Source organism: Martes martes, assembly GCF_963455335.1.
Source record: "Martes martes genome assembly, chromosome: 15".
Classification (NCBI taxonomy): Eukaryota; Metazoa; Chordata; class Mammalia; order Carnivora; family Mustelidae; genus Martes; species Martes martes.
The window spans coordinates 67,642,487-67,664,324 of NC_137903.1; the positions used below are offsets into that span (position 1 = coordinate 67,642,487).

General features: G+C 46.1%; 1 protein-coding gene across 2 annotated transcripts in view; it reads left to right on the plus strand.

Annotated features, from left to right (window-relative positions):
- Positions 1–21,838, plus strand: part of NME7 (NME/NM23 family member 7) — a 257,971-nt gene that overhangs the window by 12,365 nt on the left and 223,768 nt on the right. The window contains exon 1 of one of the 2 annotated variants that reach the window (XM_080823829.1): positions 17,265–17,372. The exons of the other annotated variant lie outside the window; for it this stretch is intronic. The gene's annotated coding sequence lies outside the window, so the exon portion shown is untranslated. Of the gene's footprint in view, positions 1–17,264; positions 17,373–21,838 lie in introns of those variants that run through there. 2 annotated transcript variants of the gene reach the window in all.

A 21,838-nucleotide genomic window follows, 5' to 3' on the forward strand; every position in this document is an offset into this window, starting at 1 on the left:
TTATAAATTACAATATGTTCTATAGATGGGAAACACTGTTAATACTTACCTAAAGTTTTTTCCTGTAATTATTGTTTGCCATTTTTCATAAATTGTTGGAATTCTAAATTTATTACCAGTATATACTGAGGAAGATGGAGGTAACCTTTTCTAAACTACTATTCACAGCTGGATTATCCAGTCCTCTCTGGTTACTTGTACTGAAAAAGCAGCCTGTTGTAGAACAAAGGAATGGGTGTAGAGCTAGAAACCCGAAATTTTCAATCCTACTGCAGTCTTGGCTTCAGCATATATTTACTGTGTGTCTTGTAATTCTTCTGGGCAGTTGTCTTCCCTTTCATAAAATCAGAATGATAATTTCTGTTCAGAGTAGCTTGAAGCATTTTTGTGAGGATCGAATGTGTATGAAAGTAATTTCTAAACTGAAATGTACTCTGTGTGTGAGAGGTAGTTCTCTCATAGTAACCAGAACGCTGTCCAACGGAACAAGCTGGGGAACATGGAAATCTAAAATCTAAAACAAATTTTAGAAATATTTGAGGTTAGTGGTGCTCTTGTCCAACTTTGTGGCTATTTAAAAATTTCCTTTTATATATTAAATTCCTCGTCACTTGTGTTAGAGTCATTTTACTGCTGGAAACAATCAAGGGTCAGGGAAAAGGGAGGGAAAGATGGGAGATGGCAGGAACAGAACTTGAGACAGGTTCAGGAGCTCTCCTACACTTTCGGGAAGGGAATAGCTAGATGTGTCTGCTCTCTATTTAGTGAGTATTAGATCTGAGATCCATGAATTTCTACTCAGTTTAAATAGATTAGGTGGGAACATTGGCTTTTATTTGTGGTAGTTGAGATTTTATTATTCCATAATTTGATCGTGAAAAGTACAAGGAGTCCATTCAGGCCTAATCTGTTTTTTGCTACATAAGCCTAGAAAATATGGCTTTGGAAGAACTGAAAACCTCTCCATCTAGTGGCAAGTGCAAGTCTATCATTAGGTTAAATCATCTTCCTCTTTAACTTACTGCATGTGCCCAGTCTCTGAAAGGCAAGTGTTTGTAAGCTGTAGGTATCTGCATAGTTTTCGTAAACAGCTTTAAAATTTCTATCCAAAGGGAGGATGGCTCCAAAACTATGGTCACTAAGCACCCCCTCCCCCAGCATTTTCATTTATCATTTATCATGTAATGCTGTCCTTAAGATTTTATCTTGTTTCCCAGGACACACATAGGTTGAGCTGTGCGGTAATCGCGCCGGCAGTGCTCGCAGTCAGGAGGAACAATATCCGTTCCTAGACGCCGTCCTGCTTGAATGAGATAAAGTGCTTCGCCTGGGGCCGTGTACAGTGGACGCCCCGAGAGCGAGCTGTCGCTGCTGCGGCCGCCGTCCCGGCGGGGGTCAGGTGCACACGCGCTGCAGCGGGGGGCAGGGGGCAGGGGGCAGGGGGCAGGGGGCAGGGGGCAGGGGGCAGAGGGCAGGGGGCAGAGGGCAGGGGGCAGGGGGCAGGGGGCAGAGGGCAGGGGCAGGGGCAGAGGGCAGAAGGCAGGGGGCAGGGGGCAGGCCCGTCCTGCAGAGGGGGCTCGTGCAGGGCGCGAGGAGTTCACGGTACCGCAGGCTCTGTGGTATTTTTTATTCATTGGGTTTCAGGTTTACTTTAACTCGGGAATATACATGCGTTTAAAAGTAAACTCCCCAGCCTCCTGTGCGCGGCGACCCCGTGCAGTCCGCGGAAGGCACGTGGAGACCGGAGCGAACCGTGTCCCGGCGGTTGCTGCTCCGGGTTCGCCGGCGCCCTGGAAAGGAGGTGCCTCGCGCGGGCCCTTGCTCTTCCCCGGAAACACGGTGCTTCTGCGCCCCAAGTCCCTGGGGCGAGCCCGGGCGGGCCGGGACATCCACGTTGTGACTCTCCCGAAGTACCTGAGGCGTCTTACGAACACGATTTTAAGCGGATCCTTTTTGATTTGCCTTTAGAGATTCATGGGTGGACAAGGTTCCCCTCCGTTCCTGCGCACTTGCACGCGCTCCGCCCGCGCGGCGCCTCGGGCCCTGTCCCCGCGCCCCGGAGCCGTCCCCGGCCTCGCCGTAGCGCCTGACCAAGTGCCGCATCGACGATCACCCGGCGGCTCCCGCCTGCCGAGGCCGTGGCGGTCCCCGGCGAAGTCACGGTGTCCCGCGGAGACAGCTGTTGCGCGTCTGGAGAAGAGAGCGGGTCCGTGCGGCGCCCAGCGACGCGCGTCGGGGAGAACAGGGCCGAAGGGAAGGGAGGTTGACCCCCCACTGAGTCCCCCACCAGTCACTTGGTGGGGACCGGCTGGGGACCGGTTTCAGCCCCAGAGAAGACGGAGAACACCGGGCCGAAGAGCCGGCTCTCGTCCCCGCGGGCGCGCTCGCCTCCGTGCGTCCGGCCGGCCCCGTGCGCGATGTCCTCGCATCCGAGTGGCAAGGAGCCGCCAAGCCCTGCCCTGAGGAGCCGGGACGCCGGGGAGGGGACATGTGCTGCGCCGTCGGGTACCGGTAAGCGCTGTGACAAAATGCCGCTTCGGGGACACAGCGAAGGAAGCCGGAGGGGCCTGATGCGCGGCTGGATGGGGGGGACGCCTCTCCGGACCGGGGCCCCGGTGGCGTCGGGTGGCACAGGGCGAGCCTGGCAGCGCCGGCAGGAAGCTGTCCAGCAGAAGGGACAGCAGGTGCCAGGAGCCTGTGGCCGGAGCCTGCTCGTTTGTCCAGGGACCAGCCAGGCCAGCCTGACCGAGCCGGCGGGTGGCCGGAACGCGGTCGGGGGACGGCTGGAGGCCGGATCGCACAGGGCCCCTGGGCTGCGAGTTCGGCAAGCCCCGGAGCGGGGAGGGGTTTGAGAGACCCGGTTTCTGCGGCCGAGCTTGTGACCCGCTCGCAGCTGTGGCCGCCGGCCGACCCCCGACCAGCGCCGAGTGTCAGCAGCTGGCACGTCCCAGGGTAAGACCCGTGCATAGAACTTCTTTGTCATTTGGGGGAATATGCGCGTGTATCGGTTCTAATGGACATGTGGTTCCTGCTCTGGGTTCCGGCAAGAACACAGTGTGAGTCGCTGCCCGAGTCCCACCCGAGCTGTAGCGACGGGGAAGCTCACTGGGAAGAACTGAGAGGCTCGCGGTGGCTTCCTTGGCGCGGGGCGCGGTGCCCCCGAGTCGCTGTGGCGTGCGCGGGTCCAGATCGAGGGGTGCCCGGCTCCACTGTCTAGTTTCTGAGTGAGGGGAAGGAATTAAAAGCCTTATTTCGTCAGGAGCGCGTTAGGAAGGACCCACTTCAGTTCTGTTCTATGATCCTCTTTCGTACTCCTACTTTCCTTTACTTTCTCTGTTTCCTTGAATACCCTCGTGTTTCTTCAGGAAAGAAAGCTATCCCGAGGGGAGAGAGAGGGAGAGAAAGACGTCCAGGAATGAGAGACAGACAGACATCCAAACTCCAGGATAGAAAAGAGAGAAACAAGGCGAAAAGCAAGAAAGTAGTAGTGACGCCTCTGTCCCTGCCTGTCCCTCCTGCCACCTCCGCGCCCCCCCCCCCCCAAGGCCCTGGTCTCCTGGGAGCCGGTGCTGGTGGAGAATGGAGTCCGTCCAGTTCCAAAGACCCACACTGGGAATTCAGTTCTGTAGCCTGTCTTCTGGCTCTGAGTGAGAACTCGGTAATGTGCTGGAGAGAGCGAGGTCCTGGGGATAGTTTGTCTCTTACGCTCCTTACTCCTCCTAGGTCTGGTGCACAGAGGCCCTGAGAAACGGTTTTCTTCAAAGACCATCTTGATCTTGACACTGAGCTGTCAAGACACTATTCCTATGTGTTAGAGCTAAACTCTTACTTACACAAACGATAAATCTATAATCTTAAAGACAAGTTTAGGCTCAAAAGAGACTTTATTTTGGAGGACTTGCAGGGGTAACTTGGTGAAGTTTGATGAAAGCAATCCAAGGGTTAAAACAGTAGCCAGGGCATGGCAGCAACCTAGTGCTCCGACGGTAGGTGATGCGTAAAGAGAATGTGGTATATGTACACAACGGACTCTGGCACGGCCAGAAAAAAGGGTGGGGTTGTGCCATTGGAGATGACGTGGAGGGACCTAGAGAGTATTATGCTGAGTGAGATAAGTCAGACTGAGAAAGACGAATACTATAGGATTCCACTTGTAAATGGAATCTAAAACAAAAACAAAACCCCACAAAAAGCAGGATCAGGACTATAAACACAGAGAACAAACTTGTTGCCAGAGAGGAGGGGAATGGGAAATTGGGCAAAATGGGTGAAGGGGAAGAGGGAGATACAGGCCCCCAGTTATGGAATGAATAACATAGGAATAAGGAGCAGAACGCAAGGAACGTAATGATGCTCTGTTAGCGATGTCATGGGACAGATAGCAGGTATATTGTGGTGAACATAGCATCATATATAAACTTGTCAGATCACTAAGTTGCATACCGGAAACGTGTAACATTTGCCAACTATACTGACACACATACAAAATGTTTCTTTCACTCCCCCCCCGTAAACCCTTTTTTTGTGTGTCATGAGGAAGATATTCTTGAAATAGTTTAGCATGACTTTAAAAATCATTATTTTTTAGTTGCTTAAAACCCTGTTACATAATTGATTAAATGTGGGAAAGCAAGTGAAGAGAATTCACTGAGTGTTACTTCTCTTCCCTAAGAGTGGCTGTGTGGACCTGACCATTTTTTCATTGGCTGACATAGAAAGCTTTAAACTTACTTGGGGCTGGTTGGGGGAACTATCAAAAAACAGCTCAGATTAGGTCCTTTTTTGTGTGAGTGAGTAGAGACATTTCTTAAAGTGCGATGACTGAAGGGGATAAGAAAAGCCAAAAGAAACTTGTTAACTTATAAATCTGAATGGGAGACGAACTTTTCTTAGTCGTTAATATCTCTAATCTGTCGACTGTCTACTGCCTATTAAGTTCTTGTCACGTGAGGGAACAGTTTCAGGTTTAAAAACACGGGAGGCCAGGCTTGAACTGGTTTGGTCTGGAAGCCCATGTTCTTTTTTTTTTTAATTAAATTTTTTATTTATTTTCAGCGTAACAGTATTCATTGTTTTTTCACCACACCCAGTGCTCCATGCAATCTGTGCCCTCCCCAATACCCACCACCTGGTTCCCCCACCCTCCCACCCCCCGCCCCTTCAAAACCCTCAGGTTGTTTTTCAGAGTCCATAGTCTCTCATGGTTTGTCTCCCCTTCCAATTTCCCTCAACTCCCTTCTCCTCTCCATCTCCCCTTGTCCTCCATGTTATTTGTTATGCTCCACAAATAAGTGAAACCATATGATAATTGACTCTCTCTGCCTGACTTAATTCACTCAGCATAATCTCCTCCAGTCCTGTCCATGTTGCTACAAAAGTTGGGTATTCGTCCTTTCTGATGGAGGCATAATACTCCATAGTGTATATGGACCACATCTTCCCCATGTTCTTTGTTGTCAACCGCATTTGGGGCCAAGATGTTTAAGGTTTAGGATTCGTTTTAGCGGGCTGCCTGGGTGGCTTAATCCAGGAAGTGAAGCGGCCTCCTCCTGATTCTGCTCTGGTCCCGATCTCAGAGTCCCGGGACTCAGCCCAGCATCGGACTGTCCAAGCGGCAATGAGTCAGCTTGAGAATTCTTTTTCTCCCTCTTCCTCTGCCCCTACCCTGCTCACTCGCTCTCTTTCTCTAAAAATAAATACGTCTTTAAACATTGTTTTAGTAATAATGTTTTTTTGGTAGCTTTAGAGAGAACTGAAGACTTACTCTTTTTTAGAAGGGAAGACTTTTAACTTACTTTTTGAAAACTCCATTTCTAGGCATATAGTGATAAAATATTTCTTTAGAAGGTCATAATTCATATTTTGATACTTAATAGCCTCCGAAAAATTATTATGATTCCCTGTTGAACGACCCTGTGGCCTGGCTGGATTGAAATCCACACTGAACGGCAGGTGGCGCTCTCCCACCGTCGGAAAGAGTCTTTCCAGAAAAAGCTCTCCTTTATGGATTTTTTAGCTGCTTATTAATTTCAGTCATATCGCTGTGACATATTAATGCCATTCATATGGAAAGCACAGAGTACAGAGTACCACAGGTTATTTCTTGTAAAGTCAAAGTCATATATATATGTGTGTGTGTGTGTGTGTATATATATATATTTTTTTTTAATGGTACTTTTTTTTTGAAGATTTTATTTATTTATTTGACAGACAGAGATCACAAGTAGGCATAGAGGCAGAGAGAGAGGGAAGCAGGCTCCCTGCTGAGTAGAGAGCCCGATGTGGGACTCGATCCCAGGAGCCTGGGATCATGACCCAAGCCGAAGGCAGAGGCTTTAACCCGCTGAGCCACCCAGACGCCCCAAAGACACATTTTTTTCCTTTCATAAATTAGCTAGAAAGCTGAAGCCTTAATTATGGAAAAGAATAGCCTCCTCGGCAATTATACTGGAATTTTTTAGAATTTGTTACTGTACCAAAATATGCTTTATCTTATTAAAAAAAAATCCTAAAACAGTGAAGTGCTAAGTTAAAATAACCCATGAATCATGATACGATTATTAACCCATATTACATTCACCCATAATATAATATAATAGAATAGAATATGATATAATAGAATATAATATATGATATGATATATAATATATGATACTATATAACATATAATACAATACAATATGATATATAATATGATATGATATAGTATGATATATAATATGATAGAATAGAATATATGATATAATAGAATGTAATACGATATAATATAATATATGATATAATATAATGATATAGTAGAATATAATACAAGATGATATGATATAATATAATATGATATATGATATAATACGATATAATATATGATATAATGTGATATGGTATCATATGACATAATATATAATACATAATATAATATGATATAATGTGATATGATATCATATAACATAATATGATATAATACATAATATATGATATATATGATATGTGATATGATATATGATAAAATATGATAGAATATGATATAATGATAATGTGATATGATGTAATAGAATATAATAGGATATACTGTACTGTACTATAATATGATAGAGTATAATATATGATATAATATATATAATATATGGTATTTGATATAATGTGATGATATATGATATGATATAATATGATATAATGCGATATGTAATAGAATATAATACAATATAATATAAGATATACTGTACTATAATATACGATATAGTATAATACGATATCATATAATATAATAGGATATACTGTACTGTACTATAATACGACACAGTATAATATGATATAATATAATAGGATATACTGTACCATAGTATGATATAGTATAATATGATATGGTAGACTATAATAGGATATACTGTACTGTACTATAATACGACCCAGTGTAATATGACATGACATGACGTAACAGCATGTACTGTCCTGTACTATAACACAGGCGGAAGCGCTCCGGGGGGCGGAGGACACCGCCCCGCGGAGCCCCGACGACAGACCCGGGCGGGCGGCGCGGCGGACGTCGCTGCGAGCCGAGCCGTCGGGCCGTCGTGGCGGCGGGTGCGCGGCCGCCGGAGAGTGACCGCGCGTGTCCCGCCCGGCCGCCGCGGCTCGCACTTGTCCCCGCGAGGCCGGGCGGGCGTCGGTCTAGAACTCACGCTCAGCCGGGTCGCCTCGCGGCGGGGGTCCGCACGGGTGTGTGGCGACCGCGGCGGGGCGGCTGGAGCGGGGCCGGGCGGGGGGGCTCGGCTGGGCGCGTCGGGCCGCCGCGGGTCCCCGGGCGCTGCGGTGCGCGTTCGCCGGCGCCGGTGACCTGACGCGGGTTCTCCCGGCGGGAAGCAAGTGTCCCGAGGCCGCGCGGCGTGCGGGGGTCACACGGACGTGCTGGGTCAGCGGGAGCCGCGTCGTGACTGCCGCTCGCCGACCCGGGCTGTCCCGGCCGTGGACGCGGTTCCCAGGGGAGAAGAGCCGGGGACGAAGCCCGCGGGCAGCGGGTGCGGGATCCGTCCTGGTGCGGTGCGCTTGGGTTTCTGCCGAGGAGCCTGGACGCCCCCCCCCGCGCCCCCAGCACCACCTTCGGGTCACAGTGGCCTTTCGGTTTTTGAGCTCAGAAACTGCGTTTCCCACCCCAAACCGTAACTGTCTCCTTGCGGTGCGCCCCCAGGTCTCTGCACCAGCGGCCTCTGCCCATCGCGGGTCTCGGCAGGCGACCGTCCGCGCACAGCGCTGTCCTGGGCGTCCGGCCTGGATTCTGTCTCGGGTCTCCGCACCTGACTCGGGTCTTCTGTCGCCTTTGTGACAGTCACTGCAGGACCTATACTGGGTACTTCTTGTATCGATTGACTAACGATACGTCCTTCTATGGGGCCTTGTGACGGAGCTTCCGTCCCGGGCAGTCAGGCAGGAAACAGTGAATTAAAAGGCTCCCAGATACACTAGGAAGAAGTAAAATTGTCTTAATTCATAGATCACGGGAACTGGCATGCGGCAGATCCTAAGGAATCTGAAAAACAAGACCATTACAGCTGTTATGTTCAGTAAGTTGGAGAACATAGGATCAATACACAGAGATCAGTTGTGTTTCTATATACCCCCTGTATATTTCAGTGCGCAGTCTGAATCCCTTCCTTTCACAACAGCATCCGAAGGATAAAATAGGAATTTTTAGTGGAAGTGAGAGATATACACTGAAAACTACAAAACATTGCTGAGTAAAATTGAAGATCTACATAAATGGAGACATAAACCTCTTACGGTAAATTGATTTTTTCAAGAAGAATTGCTAATGCCATTCGTATCTTCTGCCCATTTTTATTATTTATTTAAGGATCTTATTTATTTATTTGACACACAGAGAGAGTGAGCAGGGGGGATGGCAGGCAGAGGGAGAGGAAGAAGCAGGCTGTGATGCGGGGCCCCATCCCAGGACCCTGGGATCATGACCTGAGCCGAAGACAGACGCCCCACCGATGGAGCCACCCAGGTGCTGCTTCTGCCCATTTTTAATTTATTTGTTTTGGGGTGTTGAGTTGTATAAGTTCTTTACGTATTTTGGATTCTAACCCTTTACTGGATATGTATTTCCAAATATCTTCTCCTTTTCTGTAGGTTGCCTTATAGATTTGTTGATTTTCTCTTTCAATGTGCAGAAGTTCTTAATTTGATCTAGTCCCAGTAGTTCATTTTTGCTTTTGCTTCCCTTGCCTCAGGAGACATGTCTAGAAAGAAGTTGCTATGGCTGGTGTCAAAGAACTTATTGGTTATTTTCTCTTGTAGGATTTTTATGGTTTCAGGTCTTACATTTAGGTCTTTAATCAATTTTGAATTTATTTTTGTGTGTGGTATAAGAAAGTGGTCCAATTTCCTTCATTTGTGTGTTGCTGTCCAGTTTTCCCAGCACTATTTGCTGAAGAACCCGTCTTTTTCCCATTGGATAGTCTTCCTGCCTTGTAGAAGGTTAATCAACCATAGAACTGTTGGTTCATTTCTGGATTTTCTGTTCCATTTATTTTTATGTGTTTATTTGGTTAGATCTGTTTCTCTTTTTCGAGTGTTGTGGTTCAGATAATTGTTGAAAAGTGGTCCTTGATGGATCTCTTGTCCCAGAGTTAGTTAATACTCTGTCAAGTGTATTTATTAAGGTGGTAATCAGAGAAGCTGTACTTACCCAAAAAAGCAAGAAAAAATGTCCTCTTTCAAAATCTTCTGAAAATGCAAATAAACATATGGTGGAGTGTTGGGGTTTTTTTTTTGAATCTCGGAATGGATTTTTGCCTTTTATTAAGATCTAGTGTTGGACATGTTTATTTTTCTCCTTTGGATCTTCATTTTGGTAGTTGATTATTTTTAAGGTCCCAGAATTAAGAAACTCACTCTGGAATTTCAAAAGAAATAAATGATGTACTTTCTGTTTTCCAGAAGCTCATAATTTAAGTGAGATTAGGGAAAGAACTTGTGTTATGCAGGCCTGCCAGATGACAACCCCGTATTCTCCTGTGGGGACATTAAACCAGCCAATCGAGAAACAAGGATTTTTGCTCAGCTCGTGCAGGTCACAAAGCTCTTGCCAAGTCACTTAACGTCTGTGAGCCTCTGCTTGCTTCGAGTCAGTATTCCTCTGATCTCTGAAATTCACTGAACATCACATTCCAGGCACAGGAATATGAGCGTCAGGTGTCGGTCTTGGAAGATTCACAGTGATTCTGTTTCCTTCAGGAGATCTAAAAAAGGTTCAGTCTGGCTTTCCAGAGAGAAGGTTTTCTTCAGGTAGACAGCTTGTGGCATCGTGTTTTCCCATGACGCTGTTTGACCCTAAATTTGCAGTAGTGTTCTCTAGAAGTCAAGAGGGGAGATTTCCAAGGATCTACAGACCAAGCTGAGAAAGTTTTAAGAAAGCCTTTGCTTTCCTGGGGAGCCTGGGTGGCTCAGTCCATTATACGTCTGCCTTCAGCTCAGGTCATGATCTCAGAGTCCTGGAATCGAGCCCCGAGGGCTCCCTGCTCAGCCAGGAACCTGCTTCTCCCTCTGCTCCTACCCTTGCTCCTGCTCTCTCTCTGTATATCAAATAATTAAATAAAAATCTTAAAAAAAAAAAAAAGCTTTTTCTTTCTTTCTTGAAACTGGATGTGAGCCTTTTAAAATGGTTCCATCTTGTTTGATCAGTTTCCTGATTTATAGTCACACTGTAGAAATGGTTCTTTCCTGGCATTTTTCATGCTTGAACAAAATTAAGCAGGAATTAAGTCGAAAGTGCATTCCTAAGCATCCTGGTTGGGGAAACACATGAGTTCGTGCTCCATTTACGGCAGCATTGACTTTTTTCTGTAAAGACAAATGATGCATTTGACTTCTGAGATGCTGCCTGAAAATGACTTTTTTTTTTTAAAGAAAATAAAATCTTAGAAACATGTCGAATTCTCATGTCAAACATCATATTTTTCACCAAGGAAAAAGACATTTGGCCTTAAACTGAATTTTTTTAGGGTAAAAATAATTGCAACTGTTTCACTTAGTCCTTAAAAGAATTTAAGAGAAATTGGATAATTAACTAAATTTAATAATTTGGCCATCTTTTCTTCCTAGTGTAATTTGTCTGTTTGACTTTATGAATACTAAATACTACTAAGCTGGAGTTAATGAATTAGATTCTCCACATGAGGACCCTTTTCACCTGAGCTCACCTTCCGTTTGCCCTTCACGGTGGGTTTATGAGGCAGCAAGCCGCAGCCCTTGGAGCCCACTCCGGACAGACTGCACACTGGTTCGAGCCGCAGGCCCGCCTAGGAGAACGCTTGCTCCTTGAAAGAAGCCCGTGGAGGGTTGGTACTAAACAAGGGAGTGCTAAAGCCTAGCTCTGTGGTAGGGAAGTGGAAACCTCGTGTTTGTTGTCTTTTCATTTCTGTTGTACTGACCCCTGCGGCCTCTGGGGAAAGCAGTAGGAGTCGCTGAGCTCATTTGCCTGCTGTGTCGGGTAACGGATCTCCGACGATCCGCTGTGTTCTCAGAATGTTCAGGGCAAAGTGAAGTTTGCTCATTGGAAACTCATCTCTCACCAGCCCTCCCCGAAGCAGGGGCTTGAGTGTCTCCTGGGATGCGGGTGAGGGCGGGTGCAGGCGCGGGGGCCTGTGTGAAGCCGAGAAGTCTCCTGAGCGCCAAACGGCACCACGGATGGAGTTTGTCCACGACGTCGGAAGTCACGCAGAAGCATATAATTCGCATAAAATAAATGGTGATCAGTTACTGACTTTTAAATATGCAGATTCTGGAAGTTCGATTTCTACTTAGTTTGACGCTTTTATCCATGAGGTATTATAGAAGTCTGTTTCCACGTGATTTAAGAGAGGGAGCACTTTTGTATAAATAAGAACATTTTGTTGTGTAATGCGAAGTAATTTTTCCTGGAATGTAGCAGTATAGAGTACAGTATACATTTTCAGTGCACTGTTGGAATTACATCTGATACGTGTGGCCTGATTTTTATTGTTTTGCTTTTTAAGATCTGATTTGTATGCATATATGTATGTATTTTAAAGATTATTTATCTGGGAGAGAGAAAGCACAAACGGAGAAGGAGAAGCAGGCTCTCCGCTGAGCTGGGAGCCCGCCGTGGGCTCGATCCCGGGACTCTGGAATCATGACCTGAGCCGAAGGCAGGGGCTTAACTGACTGAGCCACCCAGATGCCCCAATCTGATTTGTTGCATTGGGGCCGTTCAACTGAAAGTTTAGTTGCAGACTCCGGAGACCGAGCAAACAGCAGCCTGCGTAGGCTCCTTGGTCCCGTTTCCCTCAGAGCCCCTTCAGCCCCGCTGAGGAGGGGGATGGGATCTGGAATCACCTTTGTATAAGCTGTGTGGCCTCGGGTGTGTTTCCTAACTCACCCGAGCCTCAGTTTCATGATCCGTGGAGTGGAGAGAACCGCGCCAGCCCTCTCCTGCTGCCGGTAAAACGCACAAGGGCTTAGAACCAGGCACTTAGCACGTGGCAAGGGCCCAGCAGGAAGTGCTAGCTGCTGCCCATCACTGTCACTGTTTTTGTCCCGTTGACTTGTAATGATGGGTTTAGATATTTGGGTTTTATGGTACTAGTTTCCTTAAAGCCAAGGATTGTTGCTTAGAATGTGCAGAATGAGCCTGGCAGAAAATAAGCAGCGGGTACGTAATTTTGGAATAAATAAGTGAGTGCGTGAGGGCAGGATCGGATCATCAGTCTGGTTTTCCCCTGTTTTTTAAAATTGTGGTGAAATACACATAACTTTGAATTTGCCATCTTTGTGATTTTTGAGTGTGTAGGTCAGTGGTGTGGAATACAGTCATAATGTTCAACCACCATCCATCTAGTAACACTGAAACCCTGTAACCAGCAGACGGTTGCTCACGTGTCCCTCTCCCCCAGCCCCTGGCAACCCCCTTCTTCTTTCTGTTTCTGTGACGCTGGGTGCCTCATCTAAGTGGAATCATACAGTGTTTCTCCTTTTGTGACTAGATTATTTTACTTCGCATTATGTCCTCGAGGCTCATCCATGTTGCAGGGTATGTCAGAATTTCCTTCTTTTTTGAGTCTGAGTGATACTCCGTTGTATGTCTAGACTGCATTTTTTTACCGTTTCGTTCATTAACCAACACTTGGGTCGCTTCTACATTTTAGCTATTGTGAATAAAGCTGCTTTGAACATGGGTATATAAATATCTTAAGATCCTGCTTTTAATTCTTTTGGGCTATTTTTGAAGAAAAAAGATAAAACTATTTAGCAGTGAATTCTTGCAGGAGACAAATGTGGAGAGGAGGCAGAATACTTAACCTCCAAGTTGTTTCAATCTCACATTGTCATTACAGAAAACAATATCCCTCATTCCCTCATAAGTGGGTGCTTAATTATAATTTATATACTACTCATATGTTACATGTATTATAAATAATTCACAATAACGAAAACTTTAGTGGGTTCAGATAAAAAATGGAAATGTTGATGTTTTCTTTCCATCTGCCAGTGGGATCTTAGAGACTATTAGATACAGAAATACAGAGACTATTGGTATAGAAAGTATAGTATGTATGTAGTTTATATGTATAGTATATACTATATGTGTGTGTGTGTGTATATATAGTATATAGGTATATACTATATATATGTATATAGTATATATGTATATAGTATGTATGTTTATCAGACTTGAACTTAAGTCCTGGTCTTGGCACTTAATGAATGCCGACACGGGGCTCGATCCCAGGACCCTGAGATCATGACCTGAGCCGAAGGCAGAGGCTTTAACCCACGGAGCCACCCAGGCGCCCCTCCTTCCAAACTTGCTGTGTCCTCTTGCCCGCTCCGTCCCCCTGGCTTTCCAAGAACACTCTCCTCCCCCTTCTTCCCAGGTCTGCCCTCTTGCGGCCGTGGTCAGACTCTCCTTCAAATGCCTGTAGTTTTGTATCACACAGCCCACGTCTGAATTATTTTTTATTACATTTTTGCTATAGTTTCATGTGTGTTGGTCTTTGTCAACTAAGAATGATTGCAAAGCACCCAACAATCTGGATCATGGTCTTGTACTTGCCCCTTTCTCCCACCCAGGACCGCGCACGGAGTCGAGACGGGCGCCTGTTCTTTCCCTCTGCCCATGCGGTCTGTGCGGAGCCTGCGGAGATCATCCCTTGTGAAAGGAACCCACACTGTCCGCGTATTTTATATGCCTTTTGATAGAAAAATCTGATGTTGGACTTCTAGGAATAATCAGACAGGAAGGGTCAGGCGTAGTGCCTGGTGCTGGATCTTTTCTTCCCTTCCCTGCCAGGAGTGTTTGTCGGAGTCGAGGCTGGGCACCTCGATTGTCATCCAAAGGGCTTGGGCTTCATAGCTTAGGAAGTACTGTTTTGTTTCTTTACTGATTAGTTAAACTTGTGCTTGTGTGAATGCGAAACTGTATGGGCCTTGGCTGATGCCCGTTAAGAAAAACTTGTAAATATGTTAGTGACAAGCAGTGAGTAATCACCTGAATTAATAGATGCGCCATGTAAAGTTTTTAAGAAGTAGAAGCAAAGTAGTAAGATATTAAAAAATATATATACAATGGAATCTTTTGTAATCTTGCAATAAGTAACAGATAAAATGGCCATGTAAATGCCTGGCCCATGGATGCTGCACTGGGTACTGAAACCCTTTTCAATAACAGTTGCTTATTCTGTGAGTCTAGTTTTGGAACAAACACTGATTGTGTATTGGCTGAGTGCCAGCTTGTAGAAGGCACTGGGTAGGCGCTTTGGGGGATGTAAGGATGAATGAGGCCCTCGCTTTCGTCCTCAGGAACTTATGTGACAGTAGAAAGATAAGATGTGTGTGTGAACAACTGTAAATACGCTTCCTAAGGCTCAAACGAAGGGCAGGGACTTTCAAAATGCTGAAAATATCTTTCCCCGGGGAGGCTCGCAGGGAATGTTACTGAGCAGGTGGAATTTGAATTGTGTCTTTGACGAGAAAATGTGAGAAGATTTTGAAGGAACGGAGGGGGGCCTTCAAAGTTCAACGAGAAGTGCCATAAATAACAAGGTATAGGGTGCGTATCATTGATTCAGGTCTGGTATAGTTACGGGTTTATGTGAGCCACATTCAGGGTTGCCGTGTGACCCTGTTTTGGTTTGTTCCTGGAAAAACTGACCCGGCCGGTTACGCAGTCACCGTAGAGTACGTCTGTGCTTCTCTGCTCCGCTCCCGGAAGGGGCCAGCCGGGGTACCCCAGGACGTGGTGGCGGGTCCCGACTGCTTCCCTGATTCCCACCCCCACCCCCACCTCTGTGAGTGACCGTTTGTGCTTGGCTCTCGACGCACCCTTGCTGGTACCTCACAAGAAGAAGGGAGTTACGGGTCTGTAGGTCAGCGCAGGGAGGGCAGCCGGTTAGAAGGCCGCCGTCCTCCCGAGCGGGTGGCCCTTATTTGGGCAGACCTGTGTGTGATGGGTTCTCCTCTCTCTCTCTCTCTCTCTCTCTTTTTATAGCGTTTGCTCAATAAACAGGACTCGCTAGACATTTTGGTTTGTGTCAATGTTACATACTTTAAAATCTGGAAGAGTAGGAAAGGCGATGAAGGTAGAAGGACTACGGTAAGCCGAGATGTGTCAACGGTTTTTACACCGCTTCGATCTTAAGCACTTCCTCGTGCAAGTGATAGACCGAGGTGCCATGGGGGCTGTTCAGGGCTGTCCAGTCAGGAGTAGAACTAGTGTTTTATAACTTCTGGCCAAAATTTCCCAGTTCTTTGTAGTCCATTAAATGTAAATTTAGTGACTTACATTTAGTAATTAAATATAAATAATTAAATTTAGTAATGTAAATAGTAACGGGAATCCTTCGGTACCCTGGCATCAATTTGTACCGATGGCTGACTCGTGAGACTCCTAGGGAAGGAGGGGAGCCTCAAAGGTTTGCCCCCCATGTTGGGAAGTGAGAAAACGTAACGAGAAATGCCATAACAAAGCTTGCGGCAAATCGGATTGTTTTTTTAATTCTCCTCTTGTGTCACTGCGTGATGGAAGCGAGGACAGCTGTGTGGCATTGAGTTCCGATCTCGTAGATTCCAGCACTGGATGGAGATACACATCCAAGTCCTTGAACACGTTTGGAACTTGCTGTTTCGCTCTGGAACTAGTTCTGTAGACGCGACTGTCCTCGCCGGCTAGGCTAGAACCGCGTCGTCCCGGCGAAGTGACGCGTGGCTCTTCCGCTGGACCCGAGATCAGTGGTTCTGAAACACTGCTTCCTTCTCGCCTCATCTTTCTGGGAGAATTTTAAGCCACGTGACTCCTTGTTCCGCACAGTCCTGGCCCAGCAGCAGGGCCAGTGCTGTCTCCTGACAACCCCCCTGAGCCGCAGACTCGTGCTTTCCCCGGCCCTCGGAGCTGCCACTCCCAGTGCGAGGGCGGCTCGGTAGCCAGGCTGAGTTCCAGTATCCCCCAGAAATGGTTTCCTCCGGTTCTGTGAATACACAGTTGTTTCCCTTTATGGGCAGTTTTTAATCTAGCACATTTATTTTCATGACTGATACGTTGTTTGGTTCTAAAAGGGAACAACTTTTCTAAGGGTGCTCGGTCTGAGTGTGGAGGGAGAGGCTGGGTAGTTATGTGGTGTTTTCCAAGGTTTTTTGACCTCATTTGTAGGCCATGAAGTCAGTTCAGCATGTTTTTAAAAAAGTAGAATAGAAAATAATCTTAGTCCATAGCATCCAGTAAGGATAAATGTTGCTGCGTGAAGTTTGTCAGTTTGTACAGGTATGAATGTACTGGGTCATGATGTGACGTTGTAACTGTGAGCGAAAATTCAGAGCTTGAAAGTCACCATTATAACAGAGTTTCAAACACATGGGAAAGAAGTAATAAGAGGTAGCTGTTCCTAAATTGTATGTGCTTTCTGAGATAAACAACTTTAATAACTAGGAGTCTTTTCTGAATTAGCTTCTAAGCTGCTTCAGCAGTCTCACTCATCCAGCTTGTAAACATTTTCCGCTCTCGTCCTCCTGCTCGCTATAGGGCTGACCCTTGAACAGCTTGGATTTGAACTGCCTGATGCACTTGTGCATTTTTTGTTTGTTTTGAAGAGCTGGCAGGAGAAGGGACAAGGCGTTTACAGGTGCCTGCCCCAGGCTCCGCGGGACTCAATCGAAGGTGGCTATCGCAGAGGTCATGCCTGCTGTCCTCTGAGTACCCAGGGAACCCTGCTCGCTGCCGGCAGCCCCGGGGCCCCCAGGACCAGGAGGGCTGCAGGTCACCCCGTGGACTGTTGGGGACTGTTGGAGTGAGGCCCAGTGCTGGGACCTGGAGGAGCCTGGACTGAAGAGGAGGAACATGTCCAGGAGGCAAGGAGGGCCCTGTGCGTGGAACCCCATATTCCTGGCTCCCGAGTCTCCCCCCGCCCCCACTGTGTCTTCAGGTCCAGGGCTGTGCAGGGGCGGCCTGGGGCCTCGGCCCCCTACCGCTGCGCACAAAGTACTCCCCTTGGGGACACCCTGGTTCTGGGGCCTCCCACAGCTGCCAAAAGCCGTGAGCCAGTGGTACACCTCCAGGCAGATGGGCCAGCTGTACTTCACCCCCAGACTCTCTCTCACTGCCCACAGCCCCCAGTGCTGCCCCTAATGAGCCAAGGCCACCAGGCTGCCGAGTGTCACCACTGTGGGGGACCAGGGCTGTCACTACTGCCCCGTCTAACCCAGTCCACCTTTGTTAAAAGGTGAAGGAGGGTCAGAAATGCATCCTCCAGACTGAGCAGGCCCTTTAGTACCAAAAAAGTGAAGCAAGCCACTCCATACCATTAGGAATAGCATTTTATTCAGCGTCATTCACTGATGGGGGACTGGGCAGTTGGACAGAGGGACAACCCAGGACACTAGGCAGCTGTTTGCTGTCCCTATTCTCTGCTCCTATTTGGACCTTAGTCCTCAAGTTTTATGGAGCAAGGGGCTTGGTGGTGAGGTCATAGGGTAGTTATCTTGGAGTGGTGCCATCTGTGTGACGGGGGAGAAGAAGATGGAAAGCCGAGGAGGGAGTCGGGGCTCTCAGCCCTCCTACAGCCTCGAGAGAGTTCACTCAGCAAATGCAGGCATGGTGCTGTATTTCCTTACTCTCTTACGGGAATACACTACTCCATACAGACAACATATACGGAACGTGTGTTGGCCGCTTATGTTATTAGGAAAGTTTTCAGCCAACAGTAGGTTATTAGTAGTTAAGTTTCACAGGAAGGAAAAACTGTTCCTCTCCCCTTCGAGGTCTTCCAGCTGGACTAAGAAGTAAATTTACATGAGACAGTAATGGGAGAAGAAAATGAAAGCTGTATATGTGCGTGGATACCCAGTAATGAGATTGAGACCTAAATAAATGACCGCAAGAGGTGATTTTATCTTCCTTAGACAAAGAGACAGTAAGTTTCTGAGGAACTGACAGGGTAAGGAAAACAGATACTCCGGAGCTTTAATTAGTAAGGCATTCTAAGGGGAATTTGGGCTGAGGGAGTGAATTAGAAAAAAAGAAACAAGGTTTTCTACAGCTTTGTGGATTCTAAAGTCTCTACCTCTGGTGATAAGGAGGTCTTCTCAGTACAGGGAGGATATCTTTCATACAGAAGATTTATTTTATGTTCTGGGCTGGGGGTTCTGCGTGTGCTTACATTGGCCGTTTCCCAAGTGGCTTAAATTCAAAATAACCGGTAGCCACTGTGACACATTTTGGCTCCTGTAGGAGTCAAACGTTATACCCAGTGTTTGGATTGAGCATGGTTGGGTGTGCTAACTCCCAAGTTGTTTACCAGTCAACTGTACACTTTGATACTTTGATGATATCAGTTAATATTATATCTTAACAATGACCCTTTGGAGTCCTATAATGGTGAAATATGCAAGTAGCAGCCATTTAAAAATTTCATTGTTTACGACTTGAGAAACTAGAAATACAGGACTGTTTCAGATACAGAAGAGGTGATTGGTATATAATGTCCTCAGGTTTTTAAAAATACGTTTGTTTGAGAAAGCAAAGTTTCTTGGGGTGATTTCTTGAGTTGCTGTTTTGGGGCAGAAGATCCAGAGTACTGGCTCTCAAGATGCATTCCTGAAAAGCTGTCAGTTACACACCACGGAGTTCTGTAACCGGCAACAATAGCCTTCCGAGTCGGGAGGTGAAATGAGACATTTCCAGACGGACGTCTCGCGTCTGAGTACATAATACCACCTCTTTACTGTTACCGCTGCAGTTTCTTCTCTTTTAGGTATGCTTTCCTATTCTGTGAACTGATTTTTGTTCCGAGAAATCTGATATTGACTCTCTAACTCCTTTCCTTGATCTCTTACAACCCCCCCCCCCTTTTTTTAATCGAGGTCTAGTTGGCGCACAATGTTTCATCAGTTTCAGGTGCACAACCTAGTGATTTAAGACATCTGTGCGTTATGCTCTGTCACCACACATTTAGCTCCCGTCTGTCACTGTGCAGTGCTATTGTACTAGCTTTGGCTGTATTCCCTATGCTGCACGTTGTGTCCTCATTTATGACTTAGTTATTTCATAACTGGAGCCGCTGTCTCCCACTCCCTTTCCCCGTTTGGCCCACCCTCCTCCCCACCCGTTCCCCTCTGGCAACTCTCAGTTCTCAGTACTTACAGGTCAGTTTCTGCTTTTTTTTTTTTTTCATTTGGCTTTTAGGTTTTAGATAAAAGTGAAGTCATGTGGTATTTGTCTTTCTCTGACTTAACTTCACTTAGCATTAGACCCTCTAGGTCCATCTGTGTTGTCAGAAATCCTGTCTCTCTCTCTCTCTCTTTTGTGATTGGGTGATATTCCATTCCATTGTTTGTGTGTGTGTGTGTGTGTGTGTCTCACATCTTCATTCATCTGTTGGTGGACACTTGAGTTGCTTCTATCTTGACTATCGTCAGTAATTCTGCAATAAACATAAGGGTGCATATATCTTTTCAGGTTAGTGTTTTCATTTTCTTTGGGTAAATACCCATCAGTGGAATTATATGGTATTTGTATTTTTAATTTTTTGAGGAACCTCTACCCTGTTTCCCACAGTGGCTGCCTCATTTTACATTCCCACCAACAGTGCACAAATGGTCCTCTCTCTCCACCTCCTCACCAACACTTGTTATTTTTGGTCTTTTTTATTCTAGCCACTCTAACAGGCAAAAGGTGGTATCTCATTAGGGTTTTGACTTACATTTCCCAGAGGGTTAGTGCTACTGAACATCTTCTCCTGTGTCTGTTGGCCATCTGTATGGAAACACGTCTATTCAGGTCCTCTGCCCATTTTTAATTGGATTATTTGCGGGGGGTTGCTGTTGAGTTGCATAAATTCTTCATGTATTTTGGTTATTAACCTCTTATTGAATAAATCATTTGCAAATATCTTCTCCCACTCAGCAGGTTGCTTTTCATTTTGTTGATGATTTCCTTTGCTGTGCAAAAACCTTTTATTTTGTTGTCGTCCCAATAGTTCATTTTTGCTTTTGTTTCCCCTGCCTGATGAGACTTATCTAGAAATACATTGCTAAGGATGATATCAAAGATACTACTACCTACATTTTCTGCTAGGAGTTTTGCGGTTTCATGACTCACATTTAGGTCTTGCATCTGGTTGGGGTGTTGGTGTGCAGCGTCAGAACGTGGTCCAGTTTCATCTTTCACGTGTAGCCATCCAGTGTTCCCAGCACCATTTGTGGAAGAGACTGTCTTTCCCCCATTGTATGTCCTTGCCTCATTTGTCATAGATTAATTGACCATATAATCAGGGGTCTGTTTCCGGGCTCTCGTTCTGTTCCATTGATCCGTGTGTCTGTTTTTCTGCTGACGCCACACTCTTCTGATGACTACAGCTTTGTAGTGTAGCTTGAAATCTGGGCTCGTGGTACCTCTAGCTTTGTTCCTCTTTCTCAAGATTATTTTGGCTCTTGTAATACGTGTTAAGGGCAGTGGGCAGAAACACACGAACAGTGCTGCAGTAACTGTCAGAGCCCTTCGACCTCTCTAGAATGATTCCCGTTCTTTCTAGGATGGAGGCCCAGGGGATTTCCCGTTGCTAGTACTCCCTGATTGCTTAGCACTATCTGCTTTTGTGCTCAGATGAGCCCTGTGGAAAGACTGCCTTTCTCACTGTCTTCTATCTATGTTGCCCTTTTGGTTGACCCAGAACTCCTGATGTTTTTCTTGATTCAGTGCTTTTGGTGTCTGGAAATGAGTATTGATTTTTAGCATCAGACCTTTGTTTGAGTCCCAGCTCTGGCCCCGACTGGGTGTTTGATCTGTGTAATCCCTGGATAATTAACTTTAGTCCCTCTGAACCCATTTTCCATTGGTGGAAATGGGAGGGGGAACGTCCAAGACAGGTACGGGGTGAGAGTCAACTGAAATTAGGTTCTAAATATGCTGGGCATTTGGTTAGCTTACCTCCCCTCCCCTCCCTACCTGCTTAATTCAGTATTTGGTTCTAACTGGTCTGAGAGGTAAATAAGATTTGTAAAGGTTAATTAAAATAATAGCAGTTTAGAGAACACTGAACCAGTCATAAGTATAAGCAATCAAATGTGAACAATGGATCCTACTGTGCACACTAATGGTAGTTGGGTACCCTAAAAAAAATGACACTGCCTGCCTTCTTTCCTTTTTTGTTTCCTTTCTTCCTTTTCTTTTTTCTTTTTAAACATTCTGTATGTTTAGTACTTAAAGGTGATGATATTTTTGTCAGTATATGCTGAGTTTACACCTTAACATATTGGTTGCTACTAAGTGTAATATCTGGTATGACCTTAGATATTAGCTAGAGAATGTAAATACTGTTTTATTTCCCAAATA